Source organism: Pinus tabuliformis, chromosome 1_1 (genome assembly GCF_031772625.1).
Source record: "Pinus tabuliformis cultivar Carrire ecotype Pingquan chromosome 1_1, CPIR1, whole genome shotgun sequence".
NCBI lineage: Eukaryota > Viridiplantae > Streptophyta > Pinopsida > Pinales > Pinaceae > Pinus > Pinus tabuliformis.
Window position 1 is genome coordinate 574,133,678 of NC_142297.1, and position 8,507 is coordinate 574,142,184.

An 8,507-nucleotide genomic window follows, 5' to 3' on the forward strand; every position below is an offset into this window, starting at 1 on the left:
TTATTAGGAGCTTTAGATTTACAGTCCCTTTTGAAGTACCCTTCCTTTCTGCATTTCCAGCACACCACCTTTACAGGTTTTCCTGGAGATTTTTAGATCTCCCTCTAGATTTAGATCTCCCACTCGATGACTTATTTTTGTTTCTATTCTGGGACCGTCCTCGTACAGACAATGCGTCACCATTCTGGCTCTCCATATTTTTCCGTCTCATCTCCTCCGTCAGCAAGGCTGAGACTATTTCATCAAACTGCAAAGCAATTGCATTGCTACCTATTGCAATAACCATACTATCCCACAAATCTGGTAGAGAACACAACAAACTGATGCTCTTATCTTCATCTGAAATTTTAATATCAACAGACGCTAACTGACTTACCATAGTATTAAATGCGTTCAGATTCTCTGTCACCGAGTCTCCATCTTTCATCCTCAGGTTATACAGATTTTTCCGCAGGAATAGTTTATTCACCGGAGACTTAGATTGGTACAAAGTCCCTACTTGTCCCACAAAGCCTTCGCCGTAGCTTCCCCTGATACATTCAACAATATTGAATCGTATTGTGCTCTTTGCCTTCCAATCCAACTTCTTCCATTCTTCATCGGCCACTCCCGTTGGTTTAGTACCTGGATCTACCGTGATCCACTGATCTTTATCCACCAACAGATCCTCCATCTTGAGTTTCCACAACTCAAAACTCTGACCATTGAACTTCTCGATCTCTATCTTTCCGCTACTCGCCATCTTCTTTCACCACCAGAATCGATCTCGCAGATCTCCCACTGAATAGGGTCTACCACAGGCCCGAGCGAAACCCCTTAGCAACAAAGGCATCCCCTTGAAGCCAAAACAGCTTTGATACCAAATGTAGGTTTTAACCCCATACAGAAATTACCTGCATACGAATTCTAAATCACAGAAAAATAAACAATGCGAGAGCATAACACATAAAACACATATACACAGATATTTTCCCCTGGATCCCAAAACCGGGACTACTAGCTTGATTTTTTATTATATTCCTTTCAATGTTACAATACATATTTATACATGCCGAAGCATCCAATACCATGGACCAAAAACCATTGTGTCCAAAACCATGTACCGAAAACCATAGGTAGGTTCGCCCAACCTAATATAGGGTCCAAAAAAAAAATTTCTCGGGGCGCTGCCCCGGACCTCATAGAGGCAGGCTACCCGCCCCCCTCAAACCCCCCGGACAGGGGGGGCTGCCGCCCCCCCCATGACCCCCCTGCTCGCAATCAGCGCAACAAACGGGGGGCTCCAAGCCCCCGATTCATTACATGGGTTAGTCGTGGAAAGAATATAACACAACCCAACAATATCCCACTTGTTGTTTTCTTTCCACAAGGGGCCACAGGAGAGCATAGTCATTTTTCTAGCCCTGAAATGCCCATTATTTCTCTACACCAAGAGAATTTCTCAGAGCTCACAGATTTTTTCAATGCATCTGCAGTATTCTTCAAAGTGTCCACCTTTACCAACAACACCTTTTTGTCTTCTATCATATCCCTCATAAAGCGATACTGAACATCAATGTGCTTTGTCTTTGAATGATAAGCAGGGTTCTTTGCCAAGAAAATTGCACTTTGGCTGTCACAGTCTATTCTTATAGCTCCCTATACTAACCCCATACTTGAACACAATCTCTCCAACCAAACTGCTTCCTTGCTTGCATGAGTGGCTGCCATGTATTCTGCCTCTGTAGTTGATAGTGCCACTACAGATTGTTTCTTACTCATCCAACTGACTACACCTCCGAATAGGTTAAACACATAACCACTTGTAGATCTTCTCTGATCCAGATCTCCAGCCCAGTCTGCATCAACAAAGCCACGAATATCCAACACTCTGTCCAATCTTGGTCTTCCTTGGTAGCACAAACCGTAATCACTAGTGCCACGCAAATACCTGAAAACCCGCTTCACTGTTGTCCAGTGCTCCTTCGCTGGTTTTGACATAAACCTGCTCAATACTCCCACTAGATGTGCAATGTCTGGTCTAGTACAGACCATTGCATACATCAGGCTACCAACTGCACTTGCATATGGAACACGGGACATGTCCTCTTCCTCTTCTTGTGTCTTGGGACACTGTTCAGTAGATAACCTCACACCTACAGGAATAGGAACCTTCACCGGTTTACTATCCTGCATATTAAACCTTTGTAGTATTGTCTCGACATACTTCCTCTGGTTTAACCAGAGCTTCCTCTTTGCCCGATCTCTTTTAATTTCCATGCCTAAAATATAGTTTGCAGCACCAAGATCTTTCATGTCGAATTTGGAGGACAATTGGGTCTTCAAATCCTAGATAATTTCTTTGTCATTTCCAACCAGCAACATATCATCCACATACAAGACCAGATAAATAACACGGTCACCAATTAATTTAAAATACACACAGTGATCTGCTTTGCTTCTGGTGAAGCCAAGTCCCCGTATAAATGTATCAAATTTCTGATACCACATCCTTGGTGACTGTTTTAACCCATACAGAGACTTCTTTAACTTGCATACCAGTTCTTTGTTACCCTTCACCGCAAAGCCTTTAGGTTGCTTCATGTAGATTTCCTCTTCCAAATCCCCGTGAAGAAATGTTGTCTTCACATCCATTTGTTCTACCTCAAAATCAAAAGCAGCAGCAACAGATAAAAGTAATCTAATAGAAGTTACCTTGGCAACAGGAGAAAAAATATCACCAAAATCAATTCCCGGCACTTGGGAATATCCTTTTGCTACCAACCGAGCTTTGCATTTCTACACCTTCCCTTCTGCATTTGTCTTCTTTTTAAACACCCATTTGATGCCAATGGGTTTCCTTCCAGCCGACAACTCCACCAGATCCCAAGCCTCATTTTTGTCCAAAGATGCCATTTCATCAACCATGGCCTCTTTCCAGAGTTTTCCATCCTTTGAATCCACTGCTTCCTTCAGAGTTCTGGGATCATCATCAGTAACAGACAAAGCAAAATTTGAACAAAAAGTAGATGGACTATACCTTTCTAGCTGCCTTCTTTCTCGAATTGATATTCTCAGGGCTAGAGTTTGTGGCTCTTCATCTTCTGATTCCTCCTCTGTTGTAGAGTCTGATTCTTCCTCCTTTAGCTCAAACTCTATCTTCTCAGGTTCCTTTGGTTGGACTTCATGTTTAATAACATCTTTCACCTCTCTGAACACCACATCTCGGTTGTACACAACCTTCCTTGTTACTGGGTTCCAAAGCCTATAACCCTTTAAACCATCCTTATACCCAATAAAGATGCACTTTTCAGATTTACTATCCAACTTGGTTCATTTCTCCTTTGGAACATGTACATATGCATCACATCTAAATACCCTCAGATGTGAAAGAGAGGGTTTCTTACCAGTCCATAGTTCTTGTGGAGTCTTATCCTCCAACACTGATGAAGGTGACCTGTTGACTAGGTAACATGCAGTATCCACCGCCTCTGCCCAGAATTCCTGTCCTAACCCGGCACCACTGAGCATGCTTCTTGCCCTTTCCATCAACGTCTTGTTCATTCTTTCTGCAACTCTATTTTGCTGAGGTGTATATGGAGTAGTCCTCTGTCGTGCTATACCACACTTCTTACAGAATTCTTCAAATTCCTTATTGAAAAACTCTCCACCATTATCTGTCCTCAGCACCTTTATCTTCTTCTCTGTCTGATTTTCCACCAGAGCCTTAAATTCTTTAAACCTGTCAAAGACTTCAGATTTCTTCTTAAGGAAATATATCCGTGTATTCCTTGAGAAGTCATCTATAAATGATACATAGTACACAGACTTACCCAGTGATGGAACCTTCATAGGTCCAAACACATCACTGTGCGCAAGCTCTAATATCTGTTTTGCCCTCTTAGCACCAGAGGGGAAACTCACCCGATTCTGCTTCCCGTATACACAATTTTCACAGAAATCAAAATCCAGAGAGCTATTACTCATACCTTCTACCATACCTTTACCATGAAGTATTCGAAGGCCCTTCTCTCCAATATGTACAAGCGTTTGATGCCACAGCATGGTCTTCTCTCGAGAGACCACTCGATTTTCAACTCCACTTTCAGGAACTACATAACTGTTGCACCCATCAACAACAGTGCTACCTTGTAGCTTGTGCAGAGTTCCAGTCCAAACTCCCCGCATCAATACCAGTGCTCCCTGAACCATCTTGTAGTTATCCTTCTCGAACAATGTTTTTGCACCTGCATCATCCAACTTGCCTACAGAAATCAAATTTCTGGCCAATGCAAGAATATGCAGAACACCCGGAAGTGTTCTAACCCTTGTTGAAATATTTGAGCAAAGTTGTCTATCATCACATTCCTATGTCGCTCGAGGGCTTCTTCAAGCAAGATTTTGAAAGGATCTCCTGCCCCCTCTTCTTTCTTCTCTTTCGCCATGAGAGGTTGTCAGGACTTTCAAGACTAGTCTAGGAAAGGTTTGACTAGTTTGAGCCCTAACTCCTTATATCTCGACCTCGTTGGGGACATGCAAAGAAAAACATAGAAAGATAAGACCACTTCGGTACCACTAATATGAACTTAAACAAGAATGCAACAAATTACATATATAACCATAAATATAGAGATGTAGTAAAAATAACACTTCATTTCATTAATATCAAATACTGAAATATGCTTACAAACAGAATGGAAATAAGGCTAGCTTGGACGATGGTATCTTATCTCTGAGAAGAGATGTGGCGGCTACATGTCTCTTAACTATGTTATAATGAGGCTCGAAGGATATTTATTATTGAGAAACAATGCAAAACCCCAAAGATTCAAATTTGAGTGGCACACATTAGACTATTTTCAATATTTGTCGTAGTTTTCCTACAAAATGTTGTTTAGGGCCTCAAAACGGCTCTCGAAGTTGAGGACTCAAAAAACTTCCAAAGATAGTAAATTGTGATATAATTAAGGAAACTGAAATATTGAAAGAGACAGTAGTGGGGGTCCAAGTGGAATAGGTGTGTAGCCACCAACATCCACCTGGATCATCATTAGAGTTGAAGGTTTTTTCCCCATTGTCATCTACGGTGGAATTTTTCAGTGATTCCTCTTCTCATAATTTTATAGAAGAAATTTTGTCATCCGAAGGGAAAAGCTCTCTAGGGTTTCATCATTATGGGGGTTTGGAGCAACAAATTTGGGATTATGTGCAACTGCTCCCAGATGAGAACATGATACCCTCCCTGACAACACACTGCTTCCTTGAACAATGTTTAAACCCTAGTTTATCGTTTGGACTGGTAGTAGAGGACCCTAAGCGGATTGAAGAAGTGGAGATAACCAAGAATATTTTAGGTCTTGACTTATATATAGATATAAATTTTCAATATAGGAGTCATAATTCGAGGTGCGGTGTAGAACAAAATGGTAGAAATCTGGAGGAGTCTGAGAAAGCACATGGGGGTATTGCTTTGGCTCCGCCCTCTAGATTTTTTGCTGGAATCTCTGCGGGTGTTCCTTTAACCCTCTGGGAGGAGATTAGGGTTAGTGAATTTGATGGAAACCCTAACCCTCCCCTGGAGTCGGTGGATGAGGGTTTTCATAATTAAAAGGAGAAAAAATCAAAGTATAATAAGGTAAAAACGTGAAGGCGCCTGTTCTTTATTAGAGAAGGTATTAAGATGGATGAAGTAATGGATACGACAGATCAAGTATTGGTGGGGATAGTCTGGGGGTGGAATTATACATTAGCTCGCCTAAAAAAGTGGGTTATGGAAGTTTGGGGCTAGGTTTTAGATGCTCTATCATGTCTGGTTACAATGACCATGGGTTGGTTTTTCCTTCATTTCAATAGGGACGAACATGCATCTTGGGTCTTGTCCAAATGCTAGCACATTGAATTGGCACCCATCAAGTTGGAAAGATGGTATCCTCTCTTCGATCATGAGAAAGAGAAATTAGGGGCGGGTCCGATATGGGTTAGGCTGCCTGGTTTACCTCTTCATTTTTTGACAGAAGATGTATTCAAAAATATTGGGGATGATTTGGGGGTTTTTATGGATTATAATGACTTTTAAGGAGACCGAAAAATGGATTTCACCCAAATTCTGGTTCATCTTGACACGAAGTAGGGTTTAGTGGAAAGCCTGATGCTTTAGTGTCAGGGTCATACCAGATTGCAGAAATTGGATTATGAGGGAGTGTTGTTTAGGTGTAGGTGGTGTCATGAAGTGGGAAACATTTATAAGGAGTGTCCCATGGTTTCCAAAGAAAAACCTGGCGGAGCAGAGCCCATGGAAGATGATGAAGAACAATTGGTCAAAGAAGATAATGGTGCATCGACACCTACACCTAAAAAAAGCTTGGTTTAGAGGAATAAGGTGGTTGGCAGGCCTGATGGACAATATGGAATTGATCATCATATTTCTGCTCCAATGGTCACTTGTGCAACGGTGTCTCAATCTGTGCCCCTCCCTAATACCGCTATCTCTCTCCCATCTACTAATCTAATAAATTTAGTGAATCCTTGTATTTTCTCTATAATATCTAGTCCTGCTATTAGTCATGGGGTGGTTCGATCATCATGCAATTTTAATTTTGTTACTTTCCTTATTTTGATATTTCCCTGCATGTTTCCTGACACCTTTCCCTGTCATACCCTTTTTGGCCCCTGATGTGGGTTCTCCTTTATCGTAGGATTCGTCGAAATCCTATGCGAGTCACAAATATAATCTGAGATCGTTATCCAAAAATATTGTTGTGTCAGGTGGTGTGAGGGGGGGAATAGGTCCTTCATCACCTCCTAAATGTACTAAATTTCCTAGAGGTCAATAATCCTATGTCTTGAAAGATATTCATAAAGTGAGTATGAATATTGTAGAGGGAAGAAAATTATATATACATGGGGTTCTTAGAGACAAATGCTTCCCCGACATTGTCTTTCGATGAAGTGGCTATCTTCTAATTGTAGGGGATGGCTAGCCCCACCAAAAAAATATCCCTCAGGAATCTTATTGTTTCTGAAAGGTTGGATGTCATATTTTTACAAGAAATGTTTGGGAATAATTTGGATATAGTTTCTTTTTTGGAGTCTGTAGTGAAGGGATGGTCCTTTTATGCAATTTACACTACATGAAGATCCGAGGGAATCTCCATAAGTATCAAATGTACAATGATTAATGTCTTAAATGTGCAGGGAAGAGGAGGATTGATTGAGGCTGATGTGGTCTTTGAAGAATTGGGTATGGAAGTTAGGTTGGTAAATGTTTATGGACCATGTCAGAATTGAATGAGTTTTTGGGAAGAAATCATGAGGTTGTCGGTCATGCCGCCCAATAACATAATATTGGGTGGAGATTTAAAATTTTCTCTAGCTAGTGTAGAATCTTGGGGGAGTCATGCCCAAGTGGACTCGCTCACTAGTTTTTTAGAGCATTTATTGTCAACCAACATATTTATTGATATTGAGGTCGTGTGCCTCAATCCCACTTGGAGGAATCAGAGCACTAGCGATGCTATGTTATGCATGAGACTTGACATGATTTTAATTAGATAAGAAATGATGGATAAAGTTACATCAATCATATAATGGGTTGGATTGGGTAGTATATCGTATCATTCACCTATTTTCTTAGAAGTAACTGGTATCCCTCTGAAACCTTGAGCACCCTTTAAATTTAATGCTACGTGGATGAAAGATATAGAGTTTCAAGGGATTGTAAAGGAAGTTTGGCAGCCATGCACACTCAATGAGGATTCATTAGCAACAAAAAATTTGGCCTTCAATTTATCGAGGTTGAAACATAAGACTATTGAGTGGGTTAAAACTAAAAGAAGAAAGGAGGATGAAGCACTCTGGACAATTAAGGAAGAATTGACTTGATTATAAGATCCCAACAATAGTAGATATATCAATCTAGAATTCAAATTACACATTACCCAATTGGAGGCTAAAAAGAGAAGATTGCTAGAGGAAAGAGAGGAGACATGGTGACTCAGAAGTAGGGCCATATGGTTACAGGTAGGAGATGATAACACAAAATTTTGCCAACAATTTTCAAGGGGCCAAAAAGAAGTTAACACTATTTTGTCTTTCGATGATAAAACAGGTTCACATGTTCACACTTTTAGGGATTTGGAAAATTTGGGACTTAATCATTTTGGTTCCATGTTTAAACCTCCAAGGGAAGCATCCCTGGCTAAAATCATCATTGTTTCCATTTTATTTCCTTGATTCGTAGAAGATGAAGTAAACAAAGAATTCAATATGTTGGTTTTACTATGGGTGAGATAGAGTCTATTCTGAAGTGGTTCAAAAAGGACAATATCCTAGGCCCATATGGGTGGCCGGTAGAATTCTTTCTTGCATTTTTTTTATCTCATCGGCTAGAAAATCCTTAAAATGGTTGAATAATGCATATCAACTAGAAGAATGTATGAAAATTTCATTGACACCTTTATTGCATTAATCCCAAAATATGATAATCCAAATAATTTTAATGATTTCTAGCCTATCTCCCTCTATAATTG